Genomic DNA, 22,810 nt, shown 5'->3' with positions numbered 1-22,810 from the left:
TCTGCATATAAACCACAATTTAGTTTTATTAGGAAGATAAGATGCAGAGAAAAACAAATAATAACTATGTAATCCTGCAATAAATTAACATCAAAGTTCATGCTTAAATCATGGAAATCAAGAAGATTAAAAATTAAGTTTTCTTCAAAAATGAATTTGGTATCTTGTGCCAGTGAATCCTCCACAATACAGACAAAACTTGTGGTGACATTAGCAATTTTTTTTGAAAAAAGTATGATATAATCCCGTAAGATAAGGTAGTGTGAAATCAGGACTAATAACTAGCCGTGGGTAATCATTACTTTAAGCACATATATTTTGTTTATAAAATTCTGGAGTTTTCAAATAGACAATATAATAAGTAGTAATAGCAAAACAAATTGAAGCTACTACAGAATTTTTAGTCTGACATCTGTTAAACTTCTATGATGTTTAGTAAAGTTATAGTAATGAAGTTTGACATGCTACTGTGATACTAGCTTTACTTGTATAGAGAATATTGTATAGTATGCAGTTTTTTATAGAGCACAGTCAAAACATTTTAATTTCCATTTTCAAAACATTCTGGGGGTATTACATAATGCAACTTCAACACTCTCAAAAATCTTGAAAATAACTTCATATTTTTCTGTTTCTATCAGTGGACACATCCAACTTCCAAAATCTCAGTGCAGTTTCGGAAGTCATTTTGCTTAATTGTTGGTGCTTAAGCTTTGCTTTAGAATGAATGTCTGTTTGAAATTGTAGGAGTATTGGTCAAAAGTCGTCTTCGGGATGTGGAAGCAGAACTCCTGCCGACCATAGTGGTATTGTCGTCAGTGTATATAAGATAACATGGATAGACAAGGGTTACAGGATAGTATCCCAGAAATTTCTATGTTTTTTAAATTTCTGAGTGAATAGAATGCATTCTTCAATTCACAACCCTTCTGTTTCTTTTAATATCATTCATTGGATGGTGTTGTAAAAATATTAGATTGCATGTTATTATAATTTATGGTACTGTTAATAACTTCACAAAATAAGCTGACTTGGTATCTGGAGATTCACAGTCATTAAATGTAAAAGAAAAACATACACTCCCCAGGACAGTAATGCTACAGGTTGGTTAGAATTGAGACATCCTTGAGGTAGTCAGTGTCTAGTATTGGTGCATACTTTTATTCCACTGAGAGAAATGTAACGAAGAAGTTAATTGGAAAAAAATCGACCTAATAAGGGCCTGGATATATAGCTTGCCCTTTTTTTGGGGGGGGAATGGGGAAGCAGAAGGAGGATGGGAAAGAGATGGAATTGGAGGGGAAAAAATCCCCCAAATCAGTCAGTACTTCTGACTCCCTTTTCAACCATCTGAAGTTAGCAGTGGTTCATATATCTAAGACTGTTTGATCCATGAAGAAAGCTCGATAAGAATCTAATTGTGAAGCGAAATGTTGCAAAAATGTTGGTGAGCCTTAAAAATACTTGTAAGTTTCATAGCTATGTCCAAATATGGAGTGCTGGCAGTGTAAGAGCTCTTAAGTCAATCTTTTGTTTTTCTTTTAAAAGCCATTTGGCAGTGTATTTTGGATACATTGGGACTTGCTGTTTATTTGTGCTAGTGTATGTATGTAAATAGTGCGTGTGTACATTCCATGGGAAACCACAAGTGATAGTGCAAAGATACAATGATGATAAATACAATGGAAAAAAACAGGACTATTTCTCTTTGGTTGAAATAAATATGTATTTCTTTGAATATCTTACTACCCCAAGTTTTATTTGGGAAAGGGGAATTGTGTTTTGAAGTGGTAAAACTTCACTGATAGCAGGGCTAAATTTGCCATATTTAAATTTTCATACATGAATAATCTGTCTGGAATCTGGTTTTTGGTGAGAGTCCCAGGTTGTGTTGGTTGATTTGGAAGGTATTTTATCATGAGAAGTTTAAATAGTAGTTCCTCATTGCATTTACTATAGCAATTACTATGAATCTTTTACTGGAAAAATGTCCATTTTACAAAAACTCCCCCAGTACCTGGGACTTGAGCTAGTGGTTGTCAGTCCTTCATTTTGTGACACTGTAGATTTTCTTCTTTTATAGACTCCTTCAAGCTTTTGTTGGAAGTATGGTTATTCTGAGGAAGGTACCTATATGGAGACATACAGGTTTTGGAAAGACCCGCTAACAAATGGCTCTGTTCTCTTGTGATTTCAATCACATTCAGAGAGCTTCATATTTATAATTTAAAGCCAAGGAAAGTACAGATCTCATCCTTACGATAGGCACAACCTTTGAAAAACTGTGCAGTAGACAATCTTTAATTGTGGCAAAGCCATGTCTTCGAGATGTTCTGTTACCGGTCTATTCCTTTCGGTTCATCTCCCAGTATTAAGGATCTTGTATATGCAGAGCTTTCCAAATACTGGTTTCTTTCTTGGTGAATGAAGAATTTTAGTTCTGAAATATCAAGATTTGATACGGCTGTACATTTCTATGTTTAACATACACTACCATGTGTTTTTGTCTGATAATTTTCCTCTACTCTAGTAAAAATCTTAGTTACACAATGAAGCTTTTTGTTGTCCTGCATAAATATCCCTAATAGTAATCAGCAGCTTAAGTTTAAAGCTTAAATAAATCATTGCAATTGCTCTTTATTCTTCTATCATTACTGCTCTGTTATAAGCAGACTAGAACATCTTCATGTCCACTGAACTGGACATGTTAAAATGATACAAGTGTAATTTTAATAGCAATTCCTAGAGTTTGGGTATTTCTGTCACCGTTATTAAAACACATTTCTTATTTATCAGTAGACACAACTAATCAGGATAGATATTTTCCATTACTATTATCTCTTAATTCTAAAAATAAAATCAGTTGGTATCCCTTTAACCTCTTCATAAATCTAGAGCCAGAAAATTGAGAGGGTATTTCACAAAATTGTGGAATGTGAGTTTAGTTTTTTCTTGCAGTACTTAGCTATGGTAGTTAATTTCCCTTTTCTACCGTAATATATTCCAAAATTTGAGAATATTTGGAGGATACTATTTGAAAGACAGAAATTAAGGTATTTGAGACTATTGAGTATTCCCCAAAGTTATTTTTAATTATTCCAGTTTCATTTCTTGGACTTGTGATAATTTAATAAAGGAAACATCAAGAATATAGAAGTGAGCAAATGTAACCGGCTCACTTCTTAGGGCTTTAACCTGTCAGGGAGGGTCATTGGCAGCGAAAGCGCAGTCCTTTTGCACTGGTCTGCATGACCCTGCTTTGATAGTCTTCATCTTATTTGTTGACTTTGCTTGTTCTAAATTTCTTCCCTGCCTTCCCAAGAAAGGCACTTGGGTAAACAGGCATGTGAGCAGCCAGGACTGGCTTTTTCCAGGGCTTTAGGACCTTCTCCCATGCTAAGTGCATATTTTAAAGTAGTCACCTATATCATGTTTACCTCTCCAGGCCTTTGGTGTTATGACTCTACGTATGGTATTTTAGGTGGAAAGCTAGGAGTTTTGGATTTTCTTTTTTTCAGTAAAGTGCTTTAAATTAGGTGTTTAATCTACATTTATCATACTGTCATTACCATGATGAGTTAAACAGCAAAATGGAAGTTAGATGCTGTGGACGGTGCTTCCCAGATCATTTTGGTGATCCAGTTTTCCTAATGGCCTCAGAACACTTTGATCAGCGTTAACTGGACCGGAGCGGGAGCATAATCTGGAGGGCGGAGAAAGGGGAGGGAGGACGAGCTGCCGGGGACGGCCGAGGCAGGGGTCTCCTGGGCAAGGTTTGCTGCCAGAGAAGCCGTAACGTGGAGCTACACCCATACTTGTGAATTTGGAACAAGCTCAGAATCATCCTTCTGTGTTATGAAAGTAATCTATTAGAGGTTTCAGGTCTGCTGTTGATTCCCTTTCCCTATAATGATTTTAAATTACAGAGGTAGGCGACAGCCCACTCTGTCTCTGGTGTATGTTTTTTCCTTGGCTGTTGATGTTGACAAAATTGCAATGCCTATATCTTAGATTTCCTACACTCCAGTCATTTAGCATTTCAGTTCAGAAGTAAATCTTTGAAGTGGGGTTAAAGGTATTGTGGCTTTCTTCTTGTGGAATCGAAGTGAACGCGCTGGTCTCTGAAATTACTTTTCTTTGCAGTTTCCTTCATTTGCAGTAATGTAGTTAGCAAACAAGGTCAATAAAGTCAAGCTAACAGTCTCTGTATGTTGTGATGTGGTTTTAGTAATTCTTCATGATTAAAAGTACACTAGCAGTGGTAACATTAAAATGCCTTCTTATTATGCCTCTTTCAGAAAGTGCTGAGCAATTTCTCTGAAGAGCTGTGGTTAAAATTTATTTTGACTCAGATGCTTTTTTGTTATTTTTTATGATACTGTGGTTCATGAATGCTTAAATTAAAATATTTATAAAAGAAGAATACCAATTGCATGCATATGAATGTACAGTTACATGCAGTAATGCCAATTAAAATAAATTTCTACTGCAGCATCAGATTGCATAATCTCCCATGGTTAATTTTTTCTGTGTGTGTTTTCAAAACAGTACTGATAGGATTTCATGGCAGTGTACCGTATGCAGTACAATTCTGTGCCTGTGTATTTGTGCGCATATTTAATCTTCTGTCTCAACTAAAATTCACTTGTGACTAAAGCAGGGCACTGAAGATATTTTATGATAATGCCTTGAGGATATGTTATGAATGCGACAGTATTTTGATTTGAATAGATTTTTCTCTACCGTAAACTGATCTTTCACAAAGTTCTCAGCCACCAGTGATCTCAAAGCTGAGTATTGTTAGATATTACTTTTAATTTCTATTTTAAATTAATTTTTGAAGATACGTGGACATGTAAGACTTCTGGTAAGTGTGTATCCAGGGCTAAAATTACGTATTTAGAGTATGATTATTTTTAAAGAGTAAAGTATGAAAGAACAGTGCTATGTTCCATCCTTTTATTCTTTCTAACTGAGGCTTCTGCAGAGTTGTTGTGACGAGAAGCCCTATGGACAGGGAAAGCAGTTATACTAAAGGTTAAAGGTAGGCACCTCTGCCTGCTGCTGCCTGTCAGAAATTTGTTTTCAGACCTTTTCCCCCTAATACAGCCTTTACAGTGCAATTCTATTCTGTTATCTGGATCCAGAGTCTATAAGTATTTTGAGTATTGTTTTTTGTGTATATTTTATCAAGCACCCGTCTCATATGTGTCTGCAGTTTGTTTGCTTATGCTAAGCATTCATTGATCTGGGTATATATTTAAACAGGCCACGTTAAGTCAATTCACTAATATATTCACTCCAATGTTTTATTAGTGAAATAGGTCTACATGATATCTTTCCACCAGTTTTAATTATCCTAATTTCTTTTCCAAGAAGAGGAACTATTTCCTTCTTACATTATTGCATTAAATTATTGCTACTATAAGAGTTAGATTTCCCATTAGAGCCTTGTAAAATTCAGCTGTAAACAGGTTTGTTTTTATTTGTTTCCATGTTTTTATCCTCTCTGGTGAGGTGGCAGTCTAAGAATTTGTGCCTTTTATTTCTGATGGAGGCTGTGATACATTCTTAAAGTACTCTATAATCTTTTTGGCATGTTAAATTCATCAGAGGCAGGTAATCCTTTATAAAGATACCCAACAGATCTGCTTTTTCTTCTGAATTAGTTAGGAGTTGTATCTTGTCCTTAATCGATGTAAGGCACGCAGTTGTTTTCCATGAGCTTTCTAGCTAGGAACTTCTCTATTTTTCATGATTTTTCATAATACTTTTGGCCTGAATTTTTAAAAACCTGTTCTGCTTTCCTCATTCACAGGAGAGCCAATTACTTCTAACTGTATTTGTAAGGCATTTTGGAACATGTCAGTTTATATTTTAATTCTGGGACTAAAAGAGCCCCTGTCAAATGCTTTTCTCTTTTGATTTGTGTCTTTCCAGGATGAAAGGCTTTCCTATGAAGTTCTCATCACTACTTTGCCAGAACCCCGTGCAGTTTCTTATCTATCTGATCTCTCTCTCTTTTGGACATCCAAACATAGCTTTTATCTGTAAAGAACTTTAGAGGGTGACTGGTTGGATTTTATTTCTGAATGAAATTGCTGAGTGATCAGATCCAGGTGATGAGTCCCGTAGATACTGGGATAGGTTCGTTGAGGTTACTAGAAGACATGTCAGACCTAGAGTAAATATTGTGGTAGTGAGTAGTGAATATATCCACATGTTCAAGGTATTCCATCCAAATATTCTGACTCCATCCAGACCATTTTATTCTAACAAGTTTGGCAGTTTTTTTGTAAATTTTTAAACAAGTCTCTCGTACGTTGACTGATCCATTGCCACTCCAGTGAAATCTTGAGTTTATTGAGAATGAACTGAACCTTCTTGAAAGTTCATAGCCATTGTTTTAATTTACGTAATTTAATGTATTTCTTCCTAATAAGGAATATATGTCAGGAAGAAGTGTGTGTGTGTACACCTATATATCTGTTCCTTCTTAATGAGAAACATAAATGTGGTCAGAACGCACGTCTTTTTCATGCTTCAATCTCTTCTCAGGCAAGTAAGATGTTTAGCAAATACAGTCGCTGCCCTCTTTCTGTACAGCTATCCTGGGGAGAATTTTAGCAGCTAGTACCCATATTCTTCTTAGATATATTTCTTCTAGTCCACAGATACATTTTTTTTTAAGTAACAATACAAATATTAGTCTAACCTGCTTTATTGCTTATAAATCCCTCTTTCTTTTGATAGGTCTCTCCAATCCTTTATTGCGTTTATGTTCTTTTCAACTGACTCAACCCTTCCACTAGAGTTTACCAAGCTGTATCTTTTTATGCTTTTGAGAAGGGTGGTGGTGGGGGATGATCCAGTTCTGTCAGTCTAAGGCTTGCCAATATTTCCACAAACCTGAACATCACCAGCTGTAACAACAAGTGTATTGACTAAACTGCCTTCATCCTGTTATGAATAACAGGCGGTGAACATCGTCATCCCACCTCTTGTGTTTCTAGAGCTCCAAAAGTGAGTGTATTAGCTGCAGCACCATTCAATCAGTTTTATTCCCCCATCCCCTTTGTGGCTTTTCCCACCTTCTTGAGATTTGGCTTATTGCTTTATTCTTCACCTTTTTCGCTTTCCTCAGATACAGACGTAAATGCTAATCTTTTTCTGGAGGAGGATTTTTGTTCCTTCCTCTCGTTATTGTCATCTCCTGGTGCTATACTGTGTTCTTAAACCATTTGTGTAAGTTAAACTTCTCAGAGCTGTATTTCAAGCCTTCCTCTATGACCCAGCTCTTCTGTAAGTTCATGTTGTGCTATATTTTTTTCTTTGCTGTTGGTTTTCAGCTGTAGAAATAGCTTTTTCTTTCCTCCATTTTTCTCAATATTTGAGTCTCTCAGATTACTGCATTTTACTGCTCTATTTCTATAATCTGAAATGTTTCTGCTTTTTTTGGGGGGGGGGGGCAGATCTTGAATGCTCATAATCTTTTGGTTTTTCTTAATCTTCCTTATTTTTGGCTGTTTTTTTTGGGGGGGTAAGGTGGGGGACATGGGAAGAGTGAAGTTGGATTTTTATGATAGAGCAGTATCTCCCTGTCTTTTTGAAATGCTGTATTTTGGGCTCTTCTGGGGTTTAAATTTTGGAGGATTTTTTTTTCTTCACTATGATGTGCTGCTCTTCAATATGTGAAGATATGTTTAAAAGACTGGCTCTTTCAATAGAGTATATTTGGTGTTTTGATACTGGCACAGTCTGTCTTTAGTTCCTGCCTTCTCGTTAAAGGCACCTGTAACAGAGCTTGAAATGTTCAAAATCGTTATAAAAATGGAAGGAAAAAGTCTTCAGCCTCTGCCCAATTTGTTCAACAGGGTAAAGTTGCAATTTATATATGTATTTGAGGAGGTGAGAGAAAAAGTTTGATACATGTGATCTATGCTGATTGCTGTATTTGTTTCATGGAGTTCTTAAAAAAAAAAAAAAAAAAAAGAGAGAGAGAGAGAGAGGAAGAGTGCTCTAAGTATCTGACATGACTGTGTCTGTTACAGGTGCTGGGAGTAAATTCTTCTGCTTTTGCTGTTTCCCCCTTTTTGATATGTATCTACAAGCCCTCCATTTTTTAGTTATCCACATTCTGCTTTTCAGATATATTTCTATTTGCTGTTTTTCATCCAAGACTTATCTCTAGGTCAGTGAACCCTTTCTCAAGTTCTTATATATCGGCTCTAATCCTGCTCAAATCTTTCCCTTCATTAGAGATTCTGCAGATCTGATTGCTGACATTAACTCACCAAAGTCCCATCTAATAGCAGGGGCTGGTTTGGCTTCGTGCTCTGCTTTCAAGGCCGTTTCCATTGTGGCAGCCGCGTTTCAATCTGCAATCCTTGCGTATTGTTCTGTGCTCTCCACCTCCAGAGAGTTTCTTCTAGGGAATAGAAGAAAGCTTTTCAAGCTGCTCCCCTATGTGGGACATCCATTCTGCAAGCAAAGGAATCAATTTTTGCAATTAAAGGGGCTGGGGAGTGGAAATGTTTGCAGGTTCTGCCATTCCCCTTCAGGATAGGGGTGCTTTAGGCAGTGGTCTGCTCCAGTAATATTATATAACCATCCAGCTTTGCTCACTGGCTGCTTCTAAACTTATTTGAAAGCCTTTAGTGTGCATGCTTGGTTTGGGGCTGTCAGAAGCTACAGTAACAATTATTTGGCTTTGATTATCTATAATAACTTTCCATTGAGTGTTGTGCTGACAGAAAGCAGTATTTAACTGGAGCACATGGAGTTCATTGGGTTTGTGTATAAACTTTGGTTTCTTGTGGTAATAAGCAGGAAGAGAAAAGCAGAGGTGCTAATGACATGTATGTAGATCTTTGTGTAAGCTAGTGACGGTGCTTACTTGGGAAGGAAGGCAGGCAGGAAGCTTGGGTGAAAAGAGGGAAGCATGATGTTAGAAGCATCTTTATCACATTTCAGGGTGTTTTTCTACTGCATTTAATAACAAATGGAAGGAACTGCATAGTGAATGTTTTATATAAGAGTTTTAGAAAGAATTTTAAAGTTTCCTTGTAGAATCTTTTTAGAGAACAAGGTACTTCCAAAACCCAAACTGTTCAGTTGTGTAATTGAGCTGCTTTAATCCCTGTTGACTAACAGCTGAATTATGCTTAAAGTACACAAGTTTTTTTGTTTTTTGTTTTTTGTTTTTTTTTTTTTACTGTATTAGTAATTGCTAATAAGAAACCTGTAAAGAACTTTAAAACTGGAGGTGCACACTTGCATTTTACTGTACTGATTGCAGACCCAGAGGAACAACCTCTTCATGCAAAGAATATCAGTGTAGATAAGCTGTTGTATGAAAGATGTAACATTGCTATGAATTGGGACTGCCCTCCCCTTGTTCTCCAAACGACTTTGAGAGCTCGCTTCTGGTGTTGCAGCATCTTCCACAGAGAGTGTAGGAAGTTGGAAAACAGATGCCAAGAAGTATAAGGGGGTCCCCAGTGACTGGGAAAAGGCAAGCATTTTGCTGTATAAGGAAACGAGAAGAGTCTGGGGAAATACTGGATGGACGTCTTCATCTCAGTCCCTGGACGCGAGTCCTTCTGAAAAGCATTTTCAGGCATGAAAGACAAAAAGGTCATTGGGAAAAGCCAGCACAGCTTTATCAAGCACAAATTGTGCTTGACTAGCCTGATTGCCTTCTGTGATGAAGTGACTTGCTCTGCAAATGAGCAGAGCGCAGTGGATGCAGTTTACCTTTGACTTAAGCAAGACTTTTGGCACAGTCTGCTGTAGCTCCCTTGCAGCCAAGTGGAATAGGTATGGGCTGGATGGGAGGGCTACAAAATGGGAGAAAAGCTAGCTGGACTGTCAAGCTTGCAGCGTTCCTTGAGGGTGAATGCTGGGATCAGCACAACTGAACATCTTGAGCAGTGCCCCGGGCAATGGGATGGGGTGCAGCCTCACCAAGTTTATGCATGATGCTGTATTGGAGGCAGCAGCTGATGTCTTGGAAGGCAGGACTGCTATTTGGAGGGACCTCCACAAACTGGAGGAACTTTACTGTTTCCAACAAGAACAAATGCTAAGTCATGCTCTTGGAAGAGACTTAGGAGAGGCCAAGGGATGGGCTGGATAGTGAGCAGCTCCGCAGAAAGGAGCCTGCGGGACAAGTTGAACATGAGTCAGCACTGCATCCTTGGGGGCACTGAAGGCTGACCAGATATGGAGCTGCATTAGAAAGAGTGTAGCCAGCAGGTCGAGGGGAGCGAGAGAATCACTGAAAATCAGAGGAGAGTCCAGAGGAGGTCACTAACATGGTTAGTTTGCAAGTACCATAGTTATTCTGGGGGAGATTTCTTTGATTCTTTGGTGTAATAACTTCCAGAAAATCCCTAACTGTTTGTTAAACTGAAGTGATATATAGTGACCAGGAATAATTCTGCACTCTCTTTGGCTAGGTGTTCCCAAAGAAGCGTGGCATCAGGGTTCCCATCCATTTCCAAACAGATATTTAGTTATGTGCACAGAAGTAGAAGCGTATCAGTAGGAGACGACTGAGATAAAGCAATGACTGAGTGTAAGAAGTAGCAAAGAATGGTCAGTGGTATGGCATATGGTCTTTTAAATATTTTGAGTACCAAATATTGCTAGAAATATTTACCTTGTCATTTGTGTACCTTGGATTTACATTTGTAAAATGAAGATACCATCTCTTCCCTTGCTCTTCTGAATGAATAATCTGTTTTTGTAAAACATTTGGATAAGATGATGAATCCTGAAGAAGAGCTCACGGTGCTTAATAACCGTTTCAGAACTGCCTTACTGCGTACAGTCTGCTGAACTCTCAAAGGGCAGGCTGGATAGGTGCTAAGTAGATCAGAAGCATTGATTCTGTTACCGAATCTACCAGAGTTTTTTGGCCTGGGGAAGGAGATTCACTAGTGTATCGTTACAATCAGATTGTTGTGATACAGTTGTGTAAGGGGGACAGCGTAAAATGTGCTTATACTGTGTAACTTTGGGGCAGATCGGGGGGTTCATGCTGTTCCTTGAGTAACTGGTCAGTATGTAATAACCACTTAAAGTTGTTTTAGCCTGGATGAGCCAGCAGAGGGAGTAGAAGTTTGCTGACAAGTCATGTGCCAAAGCCTGTGCAAAAATAAGATACTGATACGCGAAGGAGGTGAAATTCCATTTTCCGAATCAAGTGACACGGTCCTCCTAAACTGAGAGTGTTCTGATATACAACTCCAAAGTAATATGCATTCTTCAAAAGACAAATACCACAGAGGGATTTGTCCAAGATATTTAAGGAAACTTAATAATTGGCCTTAAAAATTCCATGTAAGTCAATTAAGAACAAAGGATTATAGCTGTGAATTCAACTATTTAATCTGTAAAATCAGTAAGAAAACACTGTAATATCTAATGCCTAATCTTTGGCTTTCTGTGTTAGAACTAGCCCAGCCCCAGTTCTTACATAAGAAACAAACTTTGATTCCTTAACTCAAAAGCATAATTTAAATAAAGTGAATAATATAATCTGTGAAAAATGAGTTTCTATCTGTATACAAGCTAAGCGTAAATGTTTTTTCACAACCCTGGAAATTGAGATCAAATACGATAAGTTTCTGGATAAATAACTGTGATTATGTTAAAATCAACATGCAAGTTTAGCATTTCTGTCTTTTTAACTTTTTTGAATATATAATGCCTATTTTATTGTAGTCAAATCTTGATGGTGAGCAAAAATAAACAAAAATCTTCATGTGCAGGAAAAATAATTAAAAATATAATAGAGAAAAGTTCCAGCTAAGTATCAGGCTTTGTGTCTATGTTCTTTTTGAGTGCTGAAACTGCGGTTTCTGCTTGCGGCAAACTTGTGCCTGCAAGGAGTTCGGATTAATAGATGTCAGTCACAGAAAGCCTTAGGTAATTCCTTTATTAATTAGCGTGCAAACTTTTGTGTCACATGGCTTGCCACAAAGTCAGTTAGATTTTTCCAAGCAATAAATGAATAGATGAAATAGAGGAACCTGTGTTGGTGCGAGCGCGCAGTCCGGCTGCGGGAGCCCCTGAATCCCGGGGGCAGGTGAGCTGCCTGCCTCTCCTTGGCATGAGTTCAGCTCTTTGGGGAGTGTTCTTTCAAGGTGGCTTTTCACAATTTTTAGTACTGATTTTAGCTTTTCCAAATCGACATTGTCAAGAGATTGATGAAGAAGGCTTATACTTCGGTATCTTTTCTCAGCAGAACCTGTAGGAATAGGTTTAAAGATACCAGAAAGCAATATTTTTGTGACAATACGTAATATTTTATGTAGTGTAGATGATAAGAATATAAAGTAGAAACTTTGGGTGGCAAAACCTGTAACAGATACTATAAAGTGGGAAAAAGCGACTTTTAAAGATTTATAATTTGCAAGCATTTTATAACAGATATATCAGTTTTGTTTTGGTGGTGTTTGATTCGAGTGTGTTCACACAGTTCAGCACAGACCTCATTCAGTGTAAACTTTCAGGCTATTGCCACCAAAAAGCATCTCCTTTCCTTTTTTTGAACACCTTGATTTATCGTGAAATGTGCTACCAAAGAGCTTTCAGGCTCAAATATTGAGTACCACAGGTTACTTTTTTTGAAATTTTTATTTTTGATTGTATTTATTGGGGGGGGGGGGGGAGGAAAATATTCTCCTTCTTAGTAGCCTTTGAATATTATAGAGTAGTATGGAAGGAGAAAATACTGCTGTGTGGGATCCAGCAAGTATTGCAAAGTTTGTCTTTATTCCCAGTTCTGTTGTTAAACCTTAGAATGCAAAATAAACCTCTCATCACATAATTTCATTTGCATTTTAGCTCCTAAATTTGATGATAAAAGTCAAAATGAGACTGCAGCTGGATGTTGAAAGATATTATTAGGTTGTTACTTTATTAAATTTCACTTTCAATATAAGTTAGTTTTTGACTTTCCGGTTATAAAATACGCAGCAAAAATATAGAAGAGGATGGATGAACTGTGACAGCCAGAAGAGTTGTAGTTATTACTCTGAAAGAATTATTAGAATACTTTTTGTGTGTGAGAGCTCTGAGCAGAGAGATTAATGTGCTCTTTGGCTGGGAGGCAACCTGAAATTATGTCCCGAGCTGGGCTTCTAGCTTGAGAGGATACGAAACGCTCATCTGCACTGAGCTTAAAGAGCCGATGTTGGGATATCAATTCTAAGCAGATTTATAAGCGATATGTCACGTGATTGTGAGGAAATTCTGCGATTCAGGACTGCTTATTTTTTTAATTTAATTTCAATAATTATGATTAAGAAACAATCCCATGGAAGATGATCAGGGACTGCCTATTGATCCTGTCCTCCAAGCAATACCCAGTGATACCTGTTATTTGGATATCAAATACTTCTATAGCTGCCAGGAATATTGCTTAATACAGCATTTTAAGAGTACTTCCTGAGCGAAATGAAACATAGCCTGCTTCATGAATTATTTCTTTGGTAAATGTCCTTTTGCTAGATGCCGCGAGAGGTACGCTCAATGCAGACGTTTTTCTCTCGATGCCAGGATAACGCTGCTGATGTCCGGCCAGCCTGTGCTCTTGCAAAGCTGACCGAGCCGCTTCGCTTGAATCACTGCTGGTTTTCTGGGTGTACCCAGTTGTCTGATCCCTGGTGTGCTTTAACTCTTTGGAGTATACCGGAGTCCAAACTTTGCTCCTTCTTCAGGTCTGTGGATATATGCTGAAGGCGAAGGTTTTCTTTAGTTCTGTTTCCAGGAGGCTGAACCCTGTGGCCTGAGTTGTCTCTCATTTAGTTCTGTTTATATCCCATTCTTCAGTGTTGTTTATCTTCAACAGTTTAAGCGCACATTTCCCTAAATTTCTACTAAATATGTGGGATTTTTCACAATTTATTCAGTACCTAAAGATAATTTTTTTCTATCTATTCCATATGACATATCCATGGGAAGTGTTGATGCAGGCTCTTGCAGTTGTTTATTACACTGACAGATGTTAAAACTCTCTCTGTTACGTTCCAGGTACAATTCATACTTTTGAGATTTTTTTGTGTACTAAATATATTCCAGTTTATATAAAACCTTCTGAGTTAAAGTGAATTATTCTAATGCATATATACAAATATGATCAAATAGGATTCAGTAACGGTTAAAAATGAGCTCCGTTCTCATGCATCTTTCCAGCTTCCAGGGCTTTTATGCAGCTTTGCAAGGGGTCTGTTGCAGCTCCCAGATCAGCTCTATTTATGTAAGGTTTCTGATTTTGCAAAGATATATGCTTAACTGCATTCATATAAGCATCTATTTGATGCATGAAGTAGCTATATTTTAAGTCTTAGTGGATGAATGTCTGTAAAGTCATAATTATGTTTTTTATTGCAGTTGCACTTTTACTATGCTTTTTTTTCTTTTCTCCGTAGGGAAGTATAAGAGCCTAGTAGTTACAAACATTTCTGATAGAAAAATTTATCTTTAGAAGAGGATTGATTTTAAACTTTCAACTCATTAGAAGTTTCTCCTCTTAGTGTTAAGAATATTTCCGTTGCATACCTATAAATTTTTATTCTCTCAACGTGTATATGGGGATTTCTTTTTTTAACATGGGAGATGGTTTTAGATGGATAATATTTGCCAGTTCCTCCATTTTGAAATGGCATATTTTAGGAAATTATAGATCTTACTGCTGCAAGATCTTACTGATGCAGTCAGATTTATTTTTCTTTTTATATCATCATTCTCCTTTTGAGGATGTGATCATTATAGAAACCTACCCATAATAGAATTAGAAGCGGCGTGTTTTTTCTTTTTTTGGCATTGATGTAGAAAAACGTCCAAATGCACTTCGTTTACAAGAAGCTTCAACAAGATGCCCCAATCTTAGCAGCAAATGTTCTGTGTCACTTAAGCGGATTTGAAAATTAGCATTTTCTTTTGGATGAATTATGATAAAATGATGCATGAGACTATTTGTTATGCATTGGACTATAAAACTACCAACTTTCCTTGGAGATCTCAGTTTATCTTTTGTCCATCAGTAATTATTATTGGATGGAATGGATCCTTGGTCAGATGTATGATGGCATCATCTACAGTCCTATACCTTATAGCATTTTCTGTATTATTCCTGTTAGTAGAAATGAAGATGAGAGATGATCTCATTCTAATAGGTTGATCTAAAAAGCGATGTTTACTTCATTTATATTAGAATTTCATTTTGTTAAAACAAATAATAGTGTAACAGGAATTTAATATTATACTGAATAGTTATACTGTCTGCTTTTATATTTATTACAATACTTTCTTTCACTGATGCCTCGAGAATTAATATGGCATTTAAAAAATGACTTTATTCTTCCGCTGTTCTTGTCTGCTTTAAGTGACTGCATAATCCACTTACTTGAAGCAGGGGGGAAAGTATTCCTTGAAGTTGTTCACAGTGAAATTTATCATTCTGATCACTGGGTTGCCAACATTGTTTTATTAAAAAGAAAAAAAAGCTGTGGAAAGTATTCGTTGTTTCTGGTTTTTTTTAATGTAAAATTTAAGCTCAATAATACCTTTATATTTTTTAATGAGTATGTGATACGCACAGGTTTTTTGGACGTTAACAATGGTGTTGTGTTATCAAATACAGAGCTCTAGAAACCCTCAACAGATAAAAATTTCAAAAAAGAAACGTTTTAATGTTAGAAACGTTAGAAAATGGACTGAGTGTGTAAACGTTACAGCTATTCAGTACTGTCTGTCGATCCAAACAGCTGATGTAAGCCACAGCAACACTAGTTAACCATTTCTGAACTTTTTTTTTTTTTTCAATTGCAGCTCAAGTAGCTAGCAAAAATGGTGGGTTTTCTGCTGGCCTGCAGCTGTGCTCCTAGGGAGCGATGCGTATGGGGTTTGACCTGTAGCTAGGAAACGCTGCTCTCAAGGTTGACTTGCAAGAGTGCACCCACCACTTTGAATATCCAGCTCTTCTCTGTCTTCCCTTTACTGATAACCGAACAAAGCAAGAACTTCCTGCGCTTCCCATATGCCAAAGACACTTCTTTGCTATTATTACCAAAGCTCTGCCGGTTGGTTTTTGTAGGGACTAACAGATCATCACTTTAAAATAAACACGAAGTTGTAAAAGTAAGACCTTGGTTTGTTTTCTGATGCAGCTCAGGAGGAGCGTTCTGTCTGATCCTATGCATTCAGCGTCACGCTTGGGAAAAGCTAAAATGGGTTAACTGTAGTAGTTGCACCTGAAAGCACTTCAACAAAATTAGGGCACAGTAAGACAAAAATCACATGAAATAGAGGCTATTTTCTGAGTACATAGTGACAGTAAAACAGGCCTTTCCATAATGATTTGCTTATTAATTGAAGTCAGTATTCTTAATTTTCTTCTTTTTTTTTTTTTCCCCCAGTATTTCCAACACTCTCTGTCACAGCACTTTTACTAGTGTTGCAGTTATGGGAAAATATAATGTACTGACTTTGAGGTTTTTGATCCTTTGTGGAATCAATGGACAGGGAACATAAGTAAAACTAACAGCAAACACTTAAATGTATATGTGTGTGTGCATATTTTCCAAAAACTAGGATGGTTGTTTTGTTCAGTGTGACAGCTTTCAACTGAAAGAGTGATTTTTCAAGGCTCACTGCTAAACAAATTGGGCCACATTTTTAATTGTTAAAAATAAATAGTGTGGATGTGGGCCACTTTTTTTTTAAGGATGTTCATAACTTTACTTTTGTCAGGTTTTTGGAAGTTCTTAAGTACTGAATGAAGAGGAGTAAGCAGACTTCTTGGACGCATTTGAAAGTCCTGTTACGTGATTAACTTCGGTTTTAAATGCCTAGATTAGATTGATTTGAAATCTGGTCTTCTACCTAGATCGTTTTAAATTCAGTGGGGTAACAAAAGAAGAAAAGTATATTCTGGAAGCTTAAAGAAGGATCTTTTTTCTGATTTTCACATTTCTATAGTAATATATTTATATTTATTTATATTTTATATTTATTATACTGTTTTTTCGTAGTTGTTTTGTCAGAGCATTAGTATTTTGTGTACAGATTCTCAAACCTCATTGTTCGCAAGAGGTTAACGTTAACTTTTTTTCTTTTAAAGGCAAAGTCTGTTAGCATTTTGTAACTGTACTTGGCAGCTGTAATGATTTATCAGGGAGTTCTTTTTCCAAATGTGTGTCTCTATTGGACGCTGTGCATGAAAGAAATGCAGGCTGCTGGCCTGCCTCCAGCTACAACGGAGGGAACAAATAACGTAACCGCTCGGGGCCGGAGCGCCGTATTGATCTCATGCGAGAGGAGGAGCTCGGTACGGCTCCGACGGGGAGAAGCCGGGGAGAGGGAGATGAGGAGGTTCGCTCGGGCCACGTGCAAGGTATCGCTGCGGCTTGGGCTGCCGCTGGCGCGGCTGCCTTTGCTTTACGGTGTGCTGGGGCTAAAACAGTGCTGGCAGCGGAGAGGGAGGTTTGGACGTTTGTGTTAGCATAGCAAGAACGAGCGCTTTGAAAGAGCTCCTGCCTTCTACTCCCCTGCCCGCAAGAGCCCCTTTCAGAGAATACATGAACCTCCTTGAGCTAAGACTTGAGTTTCCTCACTCTGTACTGTCAAAGATGTCCACAAATCTTGGCTGCGGGTTTGAGCGAGGATTTAAGAATTTCTTTACTGAGAGCGGTTTCTTTTGTCCTTTTGTTTTACTTCATCTGTATTTGCAGGTAGGTTTAGGAGTGACTTCTGAAGTCTGTTTGCTGGATCCTTGTGATAAATGTTGGTAATGGAAGAACGGTTTCTTCTTATTTCTGAGCGGGAGGTGTCTGGCAAAATCTGAATCCTTAAATTTACAGAAAGCCAATTGGCAAGCAATTCAGTGTAGGAAGAATTTAACATCAGTGTGAACATATACGAACTTGCTCCTTGTTTTGTGTGCATGTGAATTTTTCCTGTTACATATGAACAACAGCAACAAAAAGTTGATAATTATCAAGCAACCAGTACATTCTTGACATAAGCACTTTTTTAAGTGCTGCCTTCCTTTTTTCCCCTTATGATCCAACTTCTGTGCATCCCTTGCTCATACAGTGTTTAGCGTATTTGTGGAGTTGCAACCAACTCAGAGGTAAAGTAGCATTGCAGAGCTCTCCAAAGTCTTTACATTTTTAACGCATTTTAATTAAATATAAGTCCGGTATTCTGAGTTAAAGTAAAACTTTAAAGTAAAACTCTTTAAACTTCCAAAGCTCTCATTTTCCAGTGTTAGAAGTCAGTAATATTTCATTATGTTATGCATTTGTTTGTGCTTATCGTGTGTTCTGTTTGTAGTGTAACTGTTCAGCCACGTGGGAAGTTGTTCAGGCTGGAACTGTTTTTTCTCATCTGCGAGCGCTTTGTGCTGTGGGGCTTGGTTTTGGTGGGGCAGTAATGTAAAATACGTGTAAAAGAATGGTAACAAACAGGTAAATCCCCAGAAAAATAATCTGCTTCTGTGAGATAGGTGATGTAAATTCTGCCAACATCCTTTCTGAAAAGAAACTCAAAACTGCATCTCCTAATTTAGCCTTTATATTCTAGGAAATGTTGTGATTCTCAAAGATACCAATTTTCAGTTGTAAAGCAGGGATGAATTCTAAAGCCAAGAAACTTTTGCTAAGAATTGTTTGCTGCCAGCTTGTTCTCTTTCAAGGACTCCTTTTATTTCCTGACATGTAATACTGATATTTAAACTTCAGCAGCTGATTGTGTGGATAAGTGATACTGGAAATGCTCAGAAAACGTGTAAGGTGATTTTTACTGTAATTTAATAGCATATAAGTAAAGTGAAGACTAAATAACATGACATGACTGCTTTCTTCATGTAAGACACCCAGATTTCCATAACCCTTGAGCAAATCTGTACGCCACAGTTCTGGGAGTTGTGCTCAAATTAACTGCAAAGCTGATGGAGCGAGAAGGTAGATAATTAAAGGGTGATGTTAAGATCTTGGTTTCTGCATTGAATGTCTGTGCTCGAGCGACAGGAGTGGCCTGGGGGGCTTTTACGGCGGCCCTGCCACTGCCGGCCAAGGGGCTCTGCTCAAGCAGCTACAGAGAAGTCACCGATGCTCCTGCCAGCGCGGCAAGCAGTGATGCCCAGTCACCTTGCAGAGGGGAGGAGGGGAGTGGGTCTCCGGAGCATATATTGAGCGGGATTTGTAGAGGCGAAAAGGACACGGAACAATCCCTGATAGGGGTATAAATGAAGTATGGTCACCTTTCTATTATTTACAGTGATCTATAAAAAGTAAAACCACGGATAATAAAAATGTACTTAGGATTAGGCTCCAAGAATGTATTTAAAACCTTTTCCTGTATGGAGAAATGTGCTCAGCAGTTCTGGGGTTTGTTTGTGTAGAGTGTAAGGGCACTTTCAAGCAGCAGTTAGAATGGACACTTATCATAAACTTGGGAGTTTTGAGCAGTAGTCAAGGTGTTTTCTGGGAGAGCCAACTGCTTAATCCACAAAATGAAGAATCCAGTCAGTGATAACCAAAACTTGGTTGCATATCGCTAATTACAGTGCAGCAATCCATAGATATAATTTATTTTAAATGGGGGAAATCATAAGAGAATAGATTCAATAGGAATTTTAATAACCACTTTGGTGAAGAGGCCTGGAACGCCTTTGTGCTGGCAAAGCGAGCCTTCCCTCGTGTGACCGATTATTACCTTGAGTTGTACACAGGGAAGCAGAAGTCAGAAATCATCTTTCAGTTGGAACCAGGTATGGGTAATTTGCTGTTCCGTTCTCTCTGCCGCTCCCCATAACCTTCCTTTAGTTTGAAACCCAAGAGGCAATGCATAATAAACGCAGAGTTAAAAGGAAATCAAAGCTTAAAGAAAGATACTCGGGTGGGTAGTAATGAATGAGTCGTGGGAAGGTGAGTGGTGGATGAAGGTAACACCTACGCAGCGAACACTCGAGGAAGAGGTGCTCCAAACAGAAAAGACAGGATTTTTATCCTTGATGGGCAGACTCGCGTATAATATTAGACAAAAGAATACCGAATAGAGTTGCTTGAATAATATATGTTCAGAATATGTTGACAAAAGTGACCCTACATCTAATGGGCAAAAGCTAATTAGCAGATCTGCCTAAACGGATGCTCTGCACCTTCTCGCTGGCTGTCGTAGCAGGCACGCAAGGCGTTAAGCTCTGCAGGAGGCCAGCTCCAAAGAGGCCAGAGACCTTTCCTAAGCGAAATGTGCTGCTTTTATCAAAGCTAACAGCTATTACCGAGCGCCCCACGTCCTCATGCTTTTTTTAAATTCTCAGTAACTAGAGTGAATGACTGGGGGTGTGGGAAAGGGACAAGAGGGCTTCCAAACGTCGCAGGTGTCATTTAAGTTTGGTGGAAATACCTGTCTGTGAAGCCTTACTTCAGCACCTGCTATCTTGCTCCAAAACATGGAGGCCGGAGAGCTTGAGTTTTTATAAGCTTATCCTATTTAAAACATTGATACAACTCCTAAAAATTCAGCTTATTATCGCTTACTGATGGTTTTCATTGTGTTTTAATGAAAATGTACTTGTATTGCAAAAAAGTTATTTGACAGCATAATCATTATGTACGCTCACTGTGCTTCAGTCCTTGAAAACAGGACTATCCAACCGTTTTTATAAGTTGGAAAACATTTTTAGTTGGGAAAACTGTGCCTACAGGCTGACCTGTCCGCTGTTTAGAAAGCTTGGAGAGGGTCTGCAGGAGAACGCCTCGGCTTGCTTGGGGTTCCTTCTCTGCAGATGTCCAAAAAGCCTGTGTACCTCTCCAGCTGTACGTGCAGGAAGGAGAAACATTTGTGTTCGTCTCTGAAGTTCACGCAAATAATGCTGACAGTGTATCTCGTAGGACATAAGCTAATAAATTCATTATGACAAGCATTTCTTCATACTGTATTTCTGTACAAGCTGCCAGCGCAGTAGGGCCCTAATTGCAATTCAGGCTTCCAAGCACTGCAGTAATAAAAATAAACACAAACTGACTCGTGTAGGAGAAAGTTTCTTTCCGAATGCTGCAGCTTGCGCTTCGTGAACCTTGTGGCCCCGACCGTGTCGTCTCCAGCATCTTCAATGACAAGCAATACGGTTACGTTAGCTAGGATATCTAGCAATTAGGCAAAGTACCCCTTGTACTTAGAGGTAAACGTATGAAGTACGTGTGCTAGCATACACAGTTCCAGCAGGTGTCAGATTTTTCATCTTTTTTGATCGTTCAGCTGCAGTCTGAGTTATATTATGTTAGCGTTATTCCAGCCTCTTTTCCTAATGGCTTCAAATTCTGTGTAATTGATCTTGCTGTTAACAACTATGTTGAAATGTCTCCACAATACAAATGAGCGCAATTCTGCGTTACAAATGGGATGAAGTTACTGTCATAACACTGTAGCAGGGGGAGAGAGAAAACCCAAGGCTTTTGGGAAGGGGCTGAGGCATTTTAGCTGAGCAGCCTCTCCTCTGCCCATACGTCTGCGGCATCCGGGTTGCAGCTTCCTCGGTCACAAAGCGAAGCTGTAAGGAATGCTTTGTTAAAACGACCTTTCTTGATAAAAGAAGAATTGCATGAGAAATGAATGGACTTAAGTATGTTTAGGAATTGCCAAAGCCTCTTAAGCCAAACTGCTATTTTTACTTCATTAATGAGAATGTCTCCATATTGCAAACAGGGCTGGTTTTACCCCCAAACAGATGGCTTGCTCCATAGGAAATCTAAGAATGGGAAAATACCAAATGTGCTGTGCACTGATTAAAGTTTTGCTTATGTTTTTACATTGAGTAAGTCTATGCATCTCTTCCTTTTTTAAAATATGCAAAACTGTATTTTACATTTTAGATAAGTCTAGTGATCAAGGCAAAGAGCAATGAGAGCAATGAAATAATCTGCCTGATTTTGTACAGCAAGAATTATTAGTTTTTTTTAAAGTCACTTTAGGTTTATTAATTTAAGCAATTGCAAAGTTGCATTGGGTTGCACTGCTGTGAAGATTGCCTTGTCTAGCCTGATGGGGCAGCTGCCTCCGATCGCCTGCCCATGCAATGGGTTAACAGCAAGCGAAAGCCGAGCGCGGAGCAGCTGCTCAGGAAACCTGAAGTTGCTGCCTGCAGCCGGAGGCTTTTACGTAGGTACCTGTGGGTTTTACGTAGGCACCTGTGGGCTTCACCGCGCCGGGCCCGCGGACCGCAGTGCGAGGCGGCGCTGCCTCCGGGTGCTCCTTCGCTGCTGCTCGCCGCCACCGTCCAGGAGACGGGCGAAATGGTGCAGTGGGCTTCGGGTTTCGGAGAGAATAACCTTCAACGCGAGCTGGAGGTGGGTGTGTGTCGCTGAACGAGAAGGGGAGCGAGGAGGAGAGCTTTAGAGCTTAACGTATTTTTAGGATCTTTTTTTTTTTCTGCATGCTTCAGGATGCATTCGTAGATATTCGAGCACAGATACTTAAAATTTTTATAACCAAATGGACTGATTTAGGAACTTAAATACACATGAACATGTGCCTCTGTGTTTAGATGTTTACGGATTCTCTTGGAAAAATGGTAATTTGCATTTAAAAGGAGTTATCCTTTAAGTGATTAGTTATGGCAATCATGTAAGGTTTTCCCCCCCCCCCCTATTTAAAATGTAAAATACTTAGCATGTCTCTTGTTTTCTCCTTTCCTGCTCCTCCCCTTCTCCACCTTTTTTTCTGTGTTATTTTGGCGGTGTTTGCATAACAATGCTGGAGAGTATTAATAGAGGAGTCTCAGCGGAGATGT

The 22,810-nt window shown here is 38.5% G+C and overlaps 1 protein-coding gene across 1 annotated transcript in view; it reads left to right on the top strand.

Moving 5' to 3' along the window:
* Positions 1-22,810, top strand: part of TANC2 (tetratricopeptide repeat, ankyrin repeat and coiled-coil containing 2) — a 239,560-nt gene that overhangs the window by 41,201 nt on the left and 175,549 nt on the right. The gene's annotated exons all lie outside the window — the stretch shown is intronic.

This window comes from Rhea pennata, chromosome 26 (assembly GCF_028389875.1).
Source record: "Rhea pennata isolate bPtePen1 chromosome 26, bPtePen1.pri, whole genome shotgun sequence".
NCBI classification, from domain to species: domain Eukaryota; kingdom Metazoa; phylum Chordata; class Aves; order Rheiformes; family Rheidae; genus Rhea; species Rhea pennata.
This window is presented reverse-complemented; position numbering and strand designations above follow the sequence as displayed.